This window comes from Pseudochaenichthys georgianus, chromosome 24 (assembly GCF_902827115.2).
Source record: "Pseudochaenichthys georgianus chromosome 24, fPseGeo1.2, whole genome shotgun sequence".
Classification (NCBI taxonomy): domain Eukaryota; kingdom Metazoa; phylum Chordata; class Actinopteri; order Perciformes; family Channichthyidae; genus Pseudochaenichthys; species Pseudochaenichthys georgianus.
In genome coordinates this window covers 23,058,782-23,077,169 of record NC_047526.1, presented here as the reverse complement: position 1 = coordinate 23,077,169, position 18,388 = coordinate 23,058,782, and positions in this window count along the sequence as shown.

Sequence of the window (18,388 nt, the reverse complement as noted above, 5' to 3'; positions counted from 1 at the left end):
GCAATATGTATGGCATTCATAATGCATATCTAATTAACTGTGAACGTCCTTCATTTTATTTCAAATTAAAAAAATAACAAAAAGATTTTTGTATAGATATTTGAGACGTTTATTACTCTTGCATGCACGAGGCAAATCGGGCAGCCGTCTAGACGTCAAATGTCCTATGGAGTTGTCCAATATGGCGGACCATCTCGCACATGCACAGTGCGGATCGGGTAAGGATGCAGATCGGGTAGTGACACCGGTGTCTGGACCTGGTCTGGACCCAATCGCACTTGAGTTTTCCTCAAGCCCCGCCCCCAATCTCCTGCTCTCGGCTCAGTCAAATTAATGGGGAGGGGAAAACAACTCTGGATTTGGCTCTTTAGACCCTCATGATTTAAATAACAACTATGAAAGTGTTTGTACTGGGTAGTTTATTTAGGTTAAGATACACTGATTTACATATTTCCCAATGCATGTCATTGGTTAACATCACAGACTAGAATGTAACTGTAGTACCACCATTTGGCCACTACAAAAATGTGCTTCAACGGCTAGTACTGTTTCTGGGGGCTTCGAGAAGTGTTGGGCAGACATAAATGGTCAAGATTGGTCAAGAGATAGCTACACTACATAAGTCCTCCTAAAATCAAGAATTCAAAATATTCATAATTGACTTTGAACAGAGCTGGGTTAGGTCTTGAGGCTAAGCTAAGCTACTTGCGTCCCGGCTGCAGGTCTCATCTATCTCACAGAAATCCTCTTACAAAATGTTGAACTATATTCCTTTAAATCGTCCACTGTTGTCGTTGTCGACCTATAAGTGCTGGTGGAGGCTGCAATTCAGTGCAGGCATGTGATTACAGATTGTGTGTGTTTGGGAACAGAGATGGCCTCTTTTACTGTCTATGTGCAGCTCTGGCTGGCTGAGCTGGTGTGATGTTGTCTTCCTGTTTCTGCTGCTCCACTCGAGTCTGGCTGCCGGCCCTCACCTCTCTTTTTCCAGCTATATCACTCTCTCCCCATCTCGCTTTATCCCTTTTCTCTCTCTCTCTTTCCATTTCCCTCTCTTTCTCTCTCACTGACACTGGGCACTGCTCCCCTCCCTGACCATCTGGGCCTCTCCTCCACAAAAGTGAGTGTGTGTGTGTGTGTGTGTGTGTGTGTGTGTGTGTGTGTGTGTGTGTGTGTGTGTGTGTGTGTGTGTGTGTGTGTGTGTGTGTGTGTGTGTGTGTGTGTGTGTGTGTGTGTGTGTGTGTGTGTGTGTGTGTGTGGGTGTGGGTGTGTGTGTGCACATACAGACAGGCGTGTGGGAGTTTTAGAGCAGTTTCTCCTCAAGAGGGGATATATGTGTATGTCTGTGTTTTGTGGGTTTGTGTTTTGGTGTGTGTGTGTGTGTCAGCAGAAGGGTCTTCCTTCGCCAGGTGGACAGCTGCTACTTAGTAGCCTTACAGCCCAGCCAGCAAAGTCAGGGAGAGTGAGCTGGCGGACTTAACCCTTTATGTTCCAAAACAATGCTGTACCCCAGAAAAATACTGGTGTGTGTGTGTGTGTGTGTGTGTGTGTGTGTGGTGTGTGTGTGTGTGTGTGTGTGTGTGTGTGTGTGTGTGTGTGTGTGTGTGTGTGTGTGAGTGTGTGAGTGTAGCATTATTCAAATGTTTGCTGATGTGTCTTGTCACTTCTACCTTACTTACTAATATATCATACCAGTGTATTGCTGTATTCTCAGTAACACACACACATGTTTGAGTTGTATTGTTTCACGTGTGTATGAGCCATTGACTTTTGTATGTATGACTTGCAGGAATCATTTAGTATGTTCCTTTGTTTTATTTACTCTACATTTATCTTTTTTTTTGTTGTATTTATTTAATTAGAAGTCATTTAAACGAGAAGGGCACTAGAAGAGCACAGGCCTCCACCAAGTTTAATGAAAATCAGGCTAGTAGCTTTTCCAAAATTCTAAAACTAAAAACATAACCCTTGAGGCAGAGGAAGTTAAAAAAAAAAAGAAGGTCTATAGCTTACAACTCACATGCAGAATAAATTATAGTGCATTGAATTATGATCTGAATACTTTACAGCGTAATATAACCTGTAATGTAGAGTAACTCAAAAAGAGGTTAAACTAACCTGAATTATAGTAAGATCTGCTGCTGCTGTGTGTGTGATGCAAGAACACTTACCATCCCTGGCTGTGTGTGTGTTTATGTGTTGTGTACAATCTACATCCGTGTGTTTGTGAGCCTGGCAGTCAGATTTAATACTCTTATCCGTCCCGGCGGTCCTGTCTTTGTCTGGTCCTTAAATGGAGGTTTAGTCTGTGCAGCACAGCCCTGGCTGGAGGAGCTTAATCAAACCATTAGAGTCCTGATCCCAGAGGAGCATCTCACCACCTCCTACTGAGATCTGCTTTAAGACATGGTGGCAGTGGCAAACACTCAAACCTCTGGATTAGACCGGCTCTCAGCGACTTAGCGGCGTCCCTCTTGCTCTCGTTCTCTATGCCAGGCTTTATATCTAACTGACTAAAAGCACTTTCTTTACAGGCCTTTTAGAAGAGTCTTAAAAAGTACAAACAAAGAGGTGTAGGACTGGACTTCAGGTCAGTGACGGATTATTGAGCGACAACAAACACACACTCAAAATAAGTTCAAAGACTTTCTTGATTGTTTCTCCATCCATAAACTGAAGTCTTTCTACAATGCAGGGTGTGGGATGTGCAGGTGTTTCTACACACGCTTTGGACAACTTGTGCAAAGTAACGACCTCTATGAATCCCCCAAAACTTCTCCAATGTCCTTGAAAATACAAAATACCCACTCTCCAAAGATTTGGAACTTGGTTTTGGTGAGGCCCCCTTCCACGGGCTCTCTCCTTAATTGATTTCACATTCGACAACTGTGTATTGTATTCCCCGAATGTTCTTCTATGTCCAGTGTGCAAATGACGAGCACCGACAATGCCGGTTTTGTCCCTGGCCTCTTTTCTTGGCTGCTTGTGTTTCAGTGTTCTTGCTTTGATAAGCAGTATCGGAGCGCATTCTTCCTTGCGCCCAGAGGATGATGGGTATTAGTGTTTTCTGAAGAGTCTGGAGTCCACTTCCTCTGCAGCCTTCGGTCCAAGGGAGACGAGCGTATCAAAACACTTCCCCTTAGTCCGGCTGATGCGCCATGGTAAAAGATTAGAAACAGTGGCTTAATTTGAAGTGAGAGCTTTGGAAATATCAAGAAGAGGCCATCATCCCCTGTGTTCAGTTTGTAGGAAGTGGATAGAGATATCCCCCATTGTAAATCTTTCAATGTGACATTTGTTTGGAAAAAAAAGAGGGAGAAAGAAAGAAATGGGAAATACTCTAAAGCCTTTCTGTGTCGCTGGAATTAAACAAACGCAAAAAAGGGATAACATCGGCTTAGACTGTTGAGACAAGTACATCTAAGAGAATGCACAAAAGGAGGGGTGTAAACGGCGGATTCTTCCCAGCTAAAAACTTATCAAGCACAGGCTTTGTGCTCAATCCATTTAAGTGGGTCCCTTACACGCCCCTATTGTATGCCTTTAATGGCTGAAAAGTGACTTGTGCAGGGCTATCGCCTCTTCATGGGGATTACAGCTAAGTGCTTAAGTTGTAGTGAAACCCGGATTTACTGATGGCAAAGAGAAAAGGGCAAGGGAGGGAGGGCAGAAAAAAGGACCCTTACCAAGGATTTGTGTCAGGATCGCAGTGTTCTGTGGCGAGTCGAGAGAGGACAACTGGTGTTCACATGCGAGCCAGCACGCAGACACACACAAGTAACAATGCGTTTGCACAGCATCCTCTTACTGTGCATGTCTGTGTTTTTCTTGTGATCCCTTCCCGTCTGTCCCTCTCTCTCCCTCTCTCTTTCACCCCCCCTCTCTTCCTCTCTTGTTCTATCTCCTGTTTTAATTAATTTCTAGCTGTGCTGCCGTATGAGACTTGGCCATAGAAGTGTCTGCTCCTGCAATTTTAGCCCTCCTCTCCTGTGGCTGCCAGTAAATGACTCAATGCTCCTTGCGTTTCAAGAAGGAGAAGTAAACAAGGCCAGCAAACAAACAAACAAAGGCAGAGAGAGAGAAACTGTACACAATGATTTGACTTCATGATTTATGAAGGTGATGTGAGACATTTTTAGATTACTGATTTCAACTTGACGAAGTTCAGAAACCCTGTCTTAATTCTCTCTATTTGCTTTGTATTGGCGCTCCAATGATTGAGTACGCCATTTCCATTACGTTTAGAGATTGTCTGGAGGCAAAGGTATGACAAGAACAATTGGCTCCTACTTTTGCAACTGTTGTCTGAACATGTTTAAAGGAAGAAGTGTTTAGTGTCATCATAATGGATGAGTAGGGGGTGGACCCTTTAAGAAAATCTATCCTGGAAAGTGTTGAACTAAAAAGTGATTGAAGTGGTTGTGTGCAGAATGACTCAGGGCTTCAGAAAAAGTATGAAGAAAGTTAGAAATATCCATATACATTAGTTTGGATATTAATATGAAATAAGACCATTTTCTTTTTTGCAGATTTGTTTTCTAGCAACACTTGAAACGCCATCTCCCTCTAGAAACACAAAATACTTTATTCATTGGTTTTCACAGGAAGTAAAGTGGCACCATGACCTAATAAATAAACTAGGGCGGCAAACAACAATTATTTGTAAATCAATTCATACGAGGATTAGCAATCACTTTATCAAAATCATTAGGTCTATAAAACTTAAGAGAATAGGGAACATGTCCATCACAGTTTCTCATTCAAGTCATGTCTTTCATTTCAATACGTTTTCAGACCACAACCCAAAGATACTTAGTTCAATATAATTAAGAACAGAACAAATCAGGACACTTATGAGAAGCTAAAAGAGCATTTTCTGACTTTTTTGCATTAGAAATTACTTAAAATATGTAATCAATTATTAAAATAGTTTGCTATTATTTTTCTGTCCTGATCTATCTAACTAGGCGTTGTTGGAAAACAGGAAGTATTGTGTGTTTTCAACGCAGGAAGTGGATGCTTGTCATCTACCTGCACCAATAGCTCGTTGGCGTCACTTTCCGACACCAGATACGATAGACCTTCATGTGGAAAGGAAGAGAGCATGATGATGCCGACGATGGATGAGTGTGCAAGTGTCGGGAGAGAGCGCTTCTCCTTGGGCATTGTGTGTTTGTGTGTCTGTTCCCTGAGCTAACAAACTGTATGCAGGTAACTCGGAGCACCTGCCCTTATTGTCATGCTCTCACCCACCCACACTCACACACCTTTCACATGAGCACACAACACCCAATACTGAGTAAAGATGAAGAAAAGGCCAAGCCCTGCATGAGGCAAAGGCTGACTATTCAAAAAAAGATGGCAAACCCTCTGTCTTTTCTCTCACTAAGCCTTGATATGTTCCTCAAAGCTACCAGGGCCCATTGTGTGTCTCTACCTTTGTTGTTTTGTGTTTAAGCAGGCTGATGATTATAATGATGATGATGTTGACGGTAATGTTGACGGCCATGGCTTAAGGCGAAGCAGCTGCCGAGGGTTGAGAGAGATGCAGACAATCGGTGTGTTTACCCAAGAAAAGGTACAGTTTGGACGTTCAAAGTGACGGCTGCTGAATGGGGACTGACTTGTGTATGTGTGTGTATGTGTGTGTGTGTGTGTGTGTGTGTGTGTGTGTGTGTGTGTGTGTGTGTGTGTGTGTGTGTGTGTGTGTGTGTGTGTGTGTGTGTGTGTCTGTGTGTGCAGCAGGAGTGCCCTCAGGTCCATCTAACACAGTCTGCAACCAATGCTTCAGATTTCTGCTTGATGTCATCTTACTGTTTGTCATTTAATTTGAGGCTTAACGCAAATACTCATTTTAATAATGATGGCCTGACATTACAATTCATAAAGTACACAAGGTTATATAATAGCTCAGTTGTTCAAATTGTTCGCCCCTTAGAGCAAGGGGAACAAGCTGAAGACATTGAAATATGTTTATCTCACAAGTTGTTCTGTTGAATATTGTAGCATACATGGACTAACATTAGCATGCAATTTTATTTGCCATATCTACTAGAAACCTAAAGGAAATGTCCTTGCTAAATGCTCCACTATGTTAACCAGCTTGTTGCTTAAATGTGTCTACCATTGAGTGCAGAGCAGTTGGTGTACAGTTGTTTCCATCCATCCATCCATCTTCTCCCGCTTATCCGTGGTCGGGTCGCGGGGGTAGCAGTTCCAGCAGAGAGCCCCAAACTTTCTTTTCCCTGGCGACATCAACCAGCTCTGACTGGGGGATCCCAAGGCGCTCCCAGGCCAGCGAAGAGATATAATCCCTCCACCTGGTCCTAGGTCTACCCCTTGGTCTCTTCCCAGCTGGACGTGCCTGGAACACCTCCCTAGGGAGGCGCCCAGGTGGCATCCTAACTAGGTGCCCGAACCACCTCAACTGGCTTCTTTCGACGCGAAGGAGGAGCGGCTCAACTCCGAGTCCCTCCCTGATGACCGAACTTCTCACCTTATCTCTAAGGGAGACACCAGCCACCCGGCGGAGGAAACCCATCTCGGCCGCTTGTATCCGCGATCTCGTTCTTTCGGTCATGACCCATCCTTCATGACCATAGGTGAGGGTAGGAACGAAAATGGCCCGGTAGACAGAGAGCTTTGCCTTCTGGCTCAGCTCCCTTTTCGTCACAACGGTGCGGTAAAGCGACTGCAATACCGCTCCCGCTGCTCCGATTCTCCGGCCCATCTCACGCTCCATTGTTCCCTCACTCGAGAACAAGACCCCGAGATACTTGAACTCCTTCACTTGGGGTAAGGACTCATTCCCTACTTGGAGTGGACAGTCCATCGGTTTCCTGCTGAGAACCATGGCCTCAGATTTGGAGGTGCTGATCCTCATCCCAGCCGCTTCACACTCGGTTGCGAACCGATCCAGTGAGTGCTGAAGGTCGCAGACCGATGAAGCCATCAGAACCACATCATCTGCAAAAAGCAGTGGTGCAATCCTTAGTCCACCGAACTGCAGACCCCCCCCCCCACGACTACGCCTCGAAATCCGATCCATGTATATTACAAACAGGATTGGTGACAAAGCGCAGCCCTGGCGGAGGCCAACCCTCACCGGAAATGGGTCCGACTTACTGCCGAGGACCCGGACACAGCTCTCGCTTTGGGAGTACAGAGATTGGATGGCCCTGAGTAGAGACCCCCTCACCCCATACTCCCGCAGCACCTCCCACAGTAACTCCCTGGGAACCCGGTCATACGCCTTCTCCAAGTCTACAAAACACATGTAGACCGGATAAGCGTACTCCCAGGCCCCCTCCAGGATCCTTGCGAGAGTAAAAAGCTGATCCGTCGTTCCACGACCAGGACGAAATCCGCATTGTTCCTCCTCAATCTGAGGTTCGACAATCGGCCTGACCCTCCTTTCGAGTACCTTGGAGTAAACTTTCCCGGGGAGGCTGAGTAGTGTGATGCCTCTGTAATTGGCACACACCCTCTGATCCCCCTTTTTGAAAAGGGGGACCACCACCCCGGTCTGCCACTCCTTCGGTACTGTTTCCGACTTCCACGCAACGTTGATGAGACGTGTCAACCATGACAGTCCCTCAACACCCAGAGCCTTCAGCATTTCCGGGCGGATCTCATCCACCCCCGGGGCTTTGCCACTGTGGAGTTGTTTGACGACCTCAGTGACCTCCCCCCGGGAGATTGGTGTCGATCCCCCGTCATACTCCAGCTCTGCCTCTAACATAGAGGGCGGAGTTGTCGGGTTCAGGAGTTCCTCAAAGTGTTCCTTCCAACGCCCCAACACTCCATCAGTTGAGGTCAACAACGTCCCATCCTTACTGTACACAGCTTGGATGGTTCCCTGCTTCCCCCTCCTGAGGTGTCGGACAGTTTTCCAGAACAACTTTGGTGCCGCCCGAAAGTCCTTCTCCATGTCTTCTCCGAACTTCTCCCACACCCGCTGCTTTGCCTCGGCCACGGATGAGGCTGCTGCCCTTCGGGCCTGTCGGTACCTTGCAACTGCCTCGGGAGTCCCCCGGGATAACAAATCCCTGAAGGCCTCCTTCTTCAGTCGGACGGCTTCCCTGACCACCGGTGTCCACCACGAGGTTCGAGGGTTACCGCCCCTTGAGGCACCTAGGACCTTGAGACCACAGCTCCCCACCGCGGCTTCGGCAATAGAGGCTTTGAACACCGACCACTCTGGTTCAATGTCCCCAACCTCCACAGGAATGCCCGAAAAGCTCCGCCGGAGGTGTGAGTTGAAGGCCTCCTGAACTTGGGCCTCCTCCAGACGTTCCCAGTTCACCCGAACTACACGTTTGGGCTTACCAGGTCTATCCAGAGGCTTCCCCCGCCACTCGACCCAACTCACCACCAGATGGTGATCAGTTGACAACTCCGCCCCTCTCTTTACCCGAGTGTCCAAAACATACGGCCTCAGGTCCGATGATACGATAACGAAATCGATCATGGACCTTCTGCCTAGGGTGCTCTGGTACCACGTACACTTATGAGCATCCTTATGTTCGAACATGGTGTTTGTTATGGCCAATCCATGACTAGCACAGAAGTCCAGTAACAAACCACCACTCCGGTTCAGATCAGGGGGGCCGTTCCTACAGTTGTTTCATCAGAGCATTTTCACATACAACGGTTGCCTTCATAATGCTGGAAACTCTTTTGAATAATTTAATAATTTGAATAAGCTTTGAGGAAAAAAAAATCCACGTGTGCAAAGTTTGACAAATGTAAATTACAACCTGTGGTTAAAATGAAATATAGAAAGAACATTTGCAGCATCTCTTTTTTGATTTGTGCTGGCTTGACCGGATCTTCCATCTCTGCCTGTTTCCAGGATTTGTTGTCCCCTCACCGAGGCGACAGTGATATTTCCGTCCTACTTAAGCTCCAGATGCTGAGAGGCTCCTTGTACTGGCACTACTGCAAGAGGGCCACAGAGGTTAATGCACTGAGGGAGGGAGACGCAACCAGCTGTTGGCCTTCTAATGTTTGAAATCTCCTCCCCTCCATCCATCCTATTCTTTCTCCCTCCCTCCACCCCTCAAAGGAAGAAATCCCAGGCAATAAAAAGCGCTCAAATGGTGAAACATCTGCTGGTAGCATTTTCCGTGTGGCCAAGAGCATCTTAAGTCCTCCTGAGCAACAATATGAGGACATTTTGTGGTCAGGGGCGACAGGGACTTAGGAAGAGATAAGAGGAGATAATGGCTGGGTGGAGGACTTGGGAGCTGCAAATGCACAATCAGGAGGTCTGCACGGAGATGGGGATATGAAGGGAGGGACAGGGGGAGGAGAAGGAGGGAGGAGGGGGGTCTAGGAGGCCAGAGGAAAGTGGTCTGGTAAACAATGCCGCCGCATTAGCATGATAATCTGAAACATGCCTTTATTTAGATAAAGATGTAGGTTATACTGGGGGAGGAGCATGTGACGTGTAAGAGTCTGTGTTTTCTGCATGCAGGAGCTTCTGTGTGTGTGTGTGTGTGTGTGTGTGTGTGTGTGTGTGTGTGTGTGTGTGTGTGTGTGTGTGTGTGTGTGTGTGTGTGTGTGTGTGTGTGTGTGTGTGTGTGTGTGTGTGTGTGTGTGTGTGTGTGTGTGTGTGTGTGTGTGTGTGTGAAAGTTGAAGACATGGGAAATATACAGCGATATACACAGGAGGTGTTTTCCATGGATGCATGGACATGCAGTCACAACACAGCAAGTCTAAATGCTAAGCAGCTTATGCCAGCATGTTGCAGCCTTTGTAGAGCACACACTGTTATACCATTCAACATATCTGAGAGACTTGAAATGCCCTCAGTGTTTTTAATAATATACTTTATTTGCACAAGCCAATGAGGTATCACAATCTTCCTTCCTGGAAAATTCCTAGTTTCATTCATTAGCACTGAAACACTCTCTCAGTTCCACATGCTTGGTTGTTTTTCTTTTAGTCACCAATTTAGGCTAATGTTAGTAAAGAGTGCGATGGATATTGCTGTGTAACGGACATTACTGAGTCAGTTTGCAGACGGGTGTGTAACAGGTTTAGTAATACTTTCTGGCTGGCTTTGTTTTTGTTGTTGTTGCACCAGCTTGATGTTTGTTCTTAGCAAAGTTGTGTTCATATGACACCAAATTACACCAAATACACCTGTTACGTTGTTTACAACCACTTAGATGTACTCTCCTGCTGTTTTTCTGGCTTATGCAGACATTGGTCTCACTGTTACTTTCAAACATAAAGTAGATTATCTTTGTCCAGGGACCACTTAAAAAGAAGATATGTAGTTTTACTCATTACTATTTCACAAGATCTGATTTCTGAGGTTATGCATGCAGTCAAATGCAACTCATTGTCATTTCCCCTGCAATGATATTTCAGTTGCAGTGCAGTGCTGGGGTTTCACCACACACTGATCAAGCAACAGACTGTATCTGGAAGCTATCCGTATGTTGGGGGGAATTTGCAGTTTTGGGTACTATTATTTGGTTTTGCAGGATACAGCTAAAAGTAAATATAGCGAAATGTATTTATTGAGTTCTGAATATAGTTGTCCTTTTTTCCAGTTCATTCAGTTACAAGGCAGTTTACGGAACATTTTGATAAATAAATCCACTAAATATGTTTAAAAACATTTCAAGTTACATTCATAGGCCAGTGTTTAAGGCTAAGACAAATAGGGAAAGTAAGGAGGAAGCAGTGAAGTGTGTTCAGCATGACACACACATACATGCACTGCTGCTGCATGTCCTCATCACATGCTCGTGTCATGTACTTTGAAAGTGAGAAGTAGCAACAGCTGGGGTCACCGTTGCGTCTGGATGGCAAGTGAAGTGTGTGTGTGTGTGTGTGTGTGTGTGTGTGTGTGTGTGTGTGTGTTTTAAAAGGCTTTTTTGAAACGATAATGGTATATCTGCCATCTACTAACCATTTACCCATGCCTACTTTACATAGTGTGAGTGTGTGCATGTGTAAACGAGTCTAATTTGATGCATTTGCATGGTACATGAATGTGTGTGTGGTTTGAAAATATGTGTGTGTGTCAGTCCAGGCGCCACTCGCCCTGATAAAAGCCCTTTGACACTCAGCTGTTTAACAGCTCAAACTGTCTTTGCTCTGTGGATTAATCACACACACAAACACACACACACACACTCATAGCTTGAATGACCTCCATGACACCTCGAACACACCCCTCCCCAATTGAACAAGGAATAACTTGTGAGTATGTGCTTGTGTTTATGTTGTGTGCGTGCAAATTGAAGCGTTTACACACATATCCAGTGGCCTGCTGAGGGCGTCCTACACCATGCGGCCCCTCTCCTCTGCATTTTAACACTGTGGTGACAGGTGCTGGTCCAAGAGACAATAGAGCTCCTCCAGAGCTGACAGCCAGAACTCCATGAGGAGAGAGGAAAAGGAGAGGCATTTGTAATTGTGAGTGCATGAGAAAGACTTTCCAAATATATTCTTTCTACCAAGTTTTGCCTAAATTCAAAGGTGAGAATAAGTGGTTTGAGTTACTGTAGAAAACAGAAATGGAGACTGAGTAAGTGAACTTGAGTGCTGCTGAGAGAAGAGGGGGTGAATAAAAAAGGAGCTTGAAAGATACGCAGCTACACCCAGCTCTCAGCTCTTTCAGCTCAAAAAGCCTGTTGAAAGTTTTCGGCGAGTCTTTGATTTCACCAGTTTGCAATGTGACTCCTCACAGCACAAAGACGAGACGCCCGAGCACTTCTGTGTTGTAGCACCGTCCGCACAATACAAATGCTGCTGCCAATTGAATTCTATGGCCCCGATTCAACATGTTCGGTGGTTTCTGGCAGTGTATTTTTAGTAAGAGTGTAATGTATGTTTCCTGAATGAGATCATGTGCAAATAGAAGGTTCCCCTGTGGCTTGTTTGTTAATAAAGTTCATCTGCAGCCACGTCACACAGTGATATAAATGACCTTCTCAATATTCTTAGAAAGCATTTGGCTGTGTGTGTGTTTCAGATTTAATCCCAGTGACTGAGTGTGAGATGCAGGTTGATAGACAAGTTTGAAAACATGTATAGTTTTGTCAGTCCAAAATCCAAAGATGCAAGTTGATATAAAACAGAGAAAGGCCGTAAATCAACATATTTAATAAATTATCAAAATAGTTGCAGCAATTTTTGAGTCCACTTATTGTGGCCACTCTAGTGTATAACCCATATAGAAAACATGTATCGTGAGTTACTTTCAAAGATGTTCATTACTAGCATGGCCTATTAACTCATAAATTATACTGGCTTTATTACTACAGTATTACTAAAATTGTTTTAGTTTTTTGTTTATTCATAGAAACATGCTCTTAAGGTTTGTACTGGATGGACAACCCAGTCTCACGGCATTACGTGTTCACCAACACGATTTTTAATCTATTGATTCGTGTTCACCAACACGATTTGCCCCTTTTTTTCGTGTTGCACAGCACGATTTTAAAAGCAATGTATTTCTACTGCCTGCAGCACGTCTTTTTTTCTGGTCGGGTCGAGGAAGACCGGAAGCTGTGTGGTTCATAAAAACATGTTCTTACTCAATATCAAGCCACAGTTATTGCTTTTATTTGAAATCGTATAATTTCGGACTTGTGTTGCCGTCTGTCAGGAAAATAAATGGGGCTCAGAGCCTCAGGATACTGAAATCTGTATTTTTTTATCTTTTTTTCCTTCTAATTTGTTATTCTTTTCAAAATAACACACTGTTATTTACTCACCAATAACACTAAATTATCCTTGCTTTTATTTATTGGTTTAATTCCATAATCTCGGGCTTTTTTGGCGTCCGTCAGGAACTGAATTTCAAAATAAAAATAACCGGAAACAGACGTAGGCATTTCGAGCGATTACCCAAGATCCTTAGCTATGGTTTTAAGCTCGCTTATTGGATGTTTTAGCCGCAATGCATGCTGGGATTTGGTGTTTATATGATATGAACCCGGAAAACATTTTAAAAGAATAAAATAATACTTAATTCCGAGTGTTCTTGCTTTTCTCTTTGAAAGTCATCACATAACGGCATTGTAATACACGGTTCGGCTGCATTGTATATTACAGATCTGCCGTAGTTCTTTATTTATAGAGCCCTGATGAGAAGACCTTTGGAAAAACTGAGAAAATGCCGCCGAAACTGAATACTTGATCATAAATATAAATAAATATAAATATAAATATATTCAACAATTAAACAATTAAACAATTAAACAACAAAAAGTTATATTTTCATCATAACGGTGCACAGCTGAGCTGATATAAAAGGACTGTAGTTTTTAAAGATATTACTGATTTTCTTTGAATGTAAGAATGTAAATACTGAGTCTGAAATAGTATAGCAATATGCTGTAAAATGATGTGAAAGCATGCATACAACTATACATCTTCAGATGTTGTACATACACACTAATAATACAAAGTTATTATGGCTGTGTGTACCTTGTGTGCACCTCCTAGTGGTTGAAGCACGTTATTGAATTATTGTTTTTATGTGTTATATTTGATTAAAAAAATATTAAGAGTACATACTTTCATAGGGGGAAAGTATAAATATAGAATATAAAAAATCAAGAAGATACTATAAGTGATCTCTACAATAAAACAGTTTAGTGCAGGATGTACAAAGATATTAATAGGAGGAGGTGCAAAACAGAAAAACGGATTAACCTTTATTTAAACATTAAATAACAGATTAAGGTCTTCTTTTAAATAAGAAAAAAACTTTGGGGGTATCTATCTACAGATAAATATTAAGCCTGACAAAGTACTTAACGTCTAATATATTGCTTTCCTGCAATGTTAACTATGTTGAAGCACTTATTTTAACTGATATTATACATATGAATTATACTCTTATGTATGTAGATAGAATAAGAAATGTGCAGAATATGAATATGTTTAATGGTGGAGGTACACACATATTGATAGATGTCTTGTAATGCACTGTTGAGGAACCTGTGACCCAAGTTTTTCATTCATTGCATAACTACACCGTAGTTGTGTATATGATATGTCAATAAACCTTTGAAAATCTTGAAAGGGATGTGCAAAATAGCCATAATATACAGTCTTTAATTAACTATTAGTAGAGAATAATGAGTAATGAATATACTTTATTACTCGTTTCCATTCATGTCAATTGCAGATACATGTTTAGTCTTCTCAAGCACCAACTATCAAATATCTCTCCTGATTGTTGGCACTTGACAATCACCTTACCTGAATTTTACTCAGGTCACGTGTAACTAAAGTCTGATTTAAGGGTTGTTTATATTTCACATAATTAATCAGAATCTGCAAAGTAACTCAAATAAATGCAGTGGAGTAAAAATACCAGGTTAACCTCTGCATTGTCGTGGAGTAGAATTACAAAGTAACAATGAGCTGTCATGTGGGTATATATTAATGCTGCGCATTATGGACACAAGCGATTTTCACCCATTTATTAATTATATGTTTTACATTTGATAACACCAATGTGTTTAATACTGGCAACTTCTAATTGTGGGAAAAACGAAAACGTTCAGTAGAGACGTCCCATAGAACATTTTGCGAAACACAATAGCCAGCATGTGTAGTTCTGAGGGGGCGTTCAATTCCAGTTTTGGATAGTCTGGCGTGGTTTCGTTCCATTTCACACGGCTGTTTGACGCTCTGCGTAACCTTACGGGGACTGTAGTCCTAAACGATAGCTGGGGATTATGGGTAGTGTAGTGTCTTCTGCCATCCTAAACTCAGAAATGTTGACAATCGCAATGATGCTCGAAATGTCCCTTATAGGCCTACGTCTGTTTCCGGTTATTTTTATTTTGAAATTCAGTTCCTGACGGACACCAAAAAAGACAGAGATTATGGAATTAAACCAATAAATAAAAGCAAGGATAATTGTGTGTTATTGGTGAGTAAATAACAGTGTTATTTTGAAAAGAATAACGAATTAGAAGGAAAGAAATATTTAAAAATACAGATTTCCGTATTCTGAGGCTCTGATCCCCATTTATTGTCTGAGCCCCATTTATTTTCCTCAGAGACGGCAACAAAGGTCCGAAATTATACGATTTAAAATAAAAGCAATAATTGTGGCTTGATATTGAGTAAAAACATGTTTTTATGAACCACACAGCTTCCGGTCTCCCACGACCCGACCGGAGAAAAAGACGTGCTGCAGGCAGTAGAAATACATTGCTTTTAAAATCGTGCTGTGCAACACGAAAAAAAGGGGCAAATCGTGTTGTGAACACGAATCAATAGATTAAAAATCGTGTTGGTGAACACGAAATGCCGTGAGACTGGGTTGGGATGGAGGTCTTGAGGTCTCGGAAAGGTGTCAAACAAAGTGTATTTCACTTTTGGAAACTGGCATTCAAAGTAAAAGGATATTTTCCCTTTTTTAACATAACTGTGTAAAATCAATCAAAGGCAACACCATATATGCATTTATAAAGAGAGTATGCACTGTTATACCTCTTTGCAGGATCTTTTGCATATTTCTCCTTTCTATAACAGATCATCTTTGGAGGTCCTTCGCGTCTCTCCAATCTGAACTGCTTTTTACCTTCAAACTCGGTTAGTATAAAGTGGTTTGTAGGGGAACAAATATTGTTCTTTTAAAAAACTTGTTGGAAATGATTAGGAAATCACATCTATGACTGTTGTTCAATTGAGTCTTGTATACTGTCTCAAGACCTCATTGTCATGTTGCATGTGTGTGGCATACATTGTTTATTACATCTCGGCTGGTAGTGCGTGGGTGGGTGAGCAAGTTAGTGTGTTTGTATGTGTGTGTATATCAATGATGTGTGTACTTGGCATGTCACTGGGGCCAGGTGCAGGGCTGGGTTGTAATCACGAGTATGGGTTCTGCTCAGGATAAACAGGGTCTCATTCTCATCTCTCCAGGGACCACCGTTTCCTGGTACTCTTTGTAATGGGAGGACGCAACTTAACAACAGCAGAGAAGATCAAACAGTGGTCGTTTGCTGAGTCAGGCTTAAGAAAAACCAGTTCACTCGAAAACATGCGTGACTGACGGAGGTAAATTAACAGAACACCAAATCATGCAAAGCAGGTGTTGAAAGTGTCTTATGAACACTTCTGGAAGACTGGTTTTATGTTGGCTATATAATAGTTTAGTTTGTGTTTGCTTTGTTCTTTTCAAATCTGGCAAGTGCAACGTGCCCTTTTTGAGGTTTTATAACCACCATATTTTTGTGTTTGTTTCTTTTGTCAATTGAGGACTGAGAAACCACGAGATATGATCTATGTGCCTTAACTTAATTTCAATCTTTCCACACATAAGTCTTTATTTTTCTCTCCAGAATTCCCCTTTCAGTCTGTGATAATCTGCCACCCCGCCTTGCGGGGCAGGAAGCAGAGCAGCTCAGACATACTGTACGGTCCCTCGCGTCTGGGCCGGAACCAGGATGTGTTGCTAGGCGCGGGGATGATTGTGTCAGCACTTGCTGCTCCGCTTCGTTTCCTTACAGGTGATCTCCTGAATGGACAATGACAGATATACGTTTCCTGCTATTTTCCACTTCTGCAGGAGGGGATCAGAAAAACACGGGACTCTGTGACCACAGGGCCACCTCCGAAAGCAGTAAGCAGGCTCCCAAAGATAGCAGAGCTTCACACCGGGTGAGACAATGACACATTCAGCTTGTCAACCATAAGACCCCGCGGTGACCCTGTGACCTCAGACTGGAGGCCGGTGTAGGGTTCAGTCAGTGGTGGCTACAGATCTAGGAGATGGGGGTGGGGGGTGGATAATGAGGAAATATTGAGGAAGCCACTCTTGATTTCTGACGCGTTTGACAAACTTTGATGGGTGGAAGGTCGAGGAGGATGGTGTGGCAGGAGGTGGACGGGGAGGGGGGAGCGGGCGATGGCGTGTGGCAGGATAACTGAGGTCGTTCTTTTGATTTATGATTTTTCAACTTTTTCTAGCTGTGGAGAGTATATGCACAGCACGGGAGGGGAAGGGGGAGAGTGGATGGGAAGTGAAGAAGGGATGCGGCGGGGAGTTGAAGTGGAGGGGTGGTCACGCTCTTTTGATTTATGACTGGGGTGATTAATGCCCAAGGATATTACCCCTTGGAAAAAAGTGGTGGCCCCTTGACTGAAGTTGTGTTTTGCTACATGTCTGACAGGCAGGAGCGATTTGGCCTCCTTTTGTTTCGTGACGACAATGTGAAGAGGGGTCACCGCTTGTTCACGAGACAGGAAATATCTTCTTGATGAATTTATAATGGGTATGAAGCAGTAGGATTACACTGGTTAATCCTATTAAGATAAACAATCATTGAAGAAAGACATCCCTTTCAATCACCAGTGCTAAAAAAAGTCTTATTTTGTAATGTTGAGATCAGCAGTCATTATTCCTTAAGATTAGCACAAGTCATTGAAATGACATTAACCTGTTAAGCCCCAAAGCCCCCCTTTTTATTTCACGACACTGTGTCTCAGGGCATCTTAAGAACCTATTAATGTGTTATACCAGATTAATGGGAATAATCTCGGCTAACTGACGATATAAACCATTTTTACCAAAACAAAACACAAGTCTCATAAGAAGCCTCTAAATGACCCCTGAGCGAAAAATGCTAACGCACTTTGGCACAGAACTCAAGATAAAAGATACCCTTATTACTTATCGTAGCTGCACATACAAGATATCCGATTAAAGATGAGGTTCCACAGATTATTTAGGTATATATATCATCACTGAGTGTTCCGAATTCCTGACAGAGGAAGCAAACACAGACATCACAACACGTACCTTTACGTAGCTTTTACGGGAGATCGTCTCACCGTAGCTGATCAAAAGACGTGTTTAATGGCATTAAAACGAGAAAAAACGCGGCTGAATCGGTTAATCCATAGGTTGATAATGTTTCTGTGGAATATTCTTTTTTAATTTATAATCTATAATTCCATTTTTATGTAAAAATCGGAGAGTAAAAATTAGCTGCTAATGGTAGCCACCAGAGTTATCGCAGCTTCCGGTTTTGGCTATGCGTCAGTCTCACACACACACACACACACACACACACACACACACACACACACACACACACACACACACACACACACACACATTACCAAATAAGGAGTATGTGGGAGTTCCCCTCGATTCCATTCGCTCTGACGGTTAGAAAGAGATGTCAATCAGCAAAATCGAGCAAGGGGGGCCAGAGATAGGTAAAATCCACCCAAATGACCCCAGAAGTGTTTTTCTTTTGCTAAATCTCTCTAAAAAGGACAAATTTCACTTGTTTTGCATCAATCTTGATACAGGGTCAGGGTCGGCTCTAGAACAAATCGAATGGGGGGAAATCATTTACCAAGGGGGGGGCACACACTGCCGTCAAC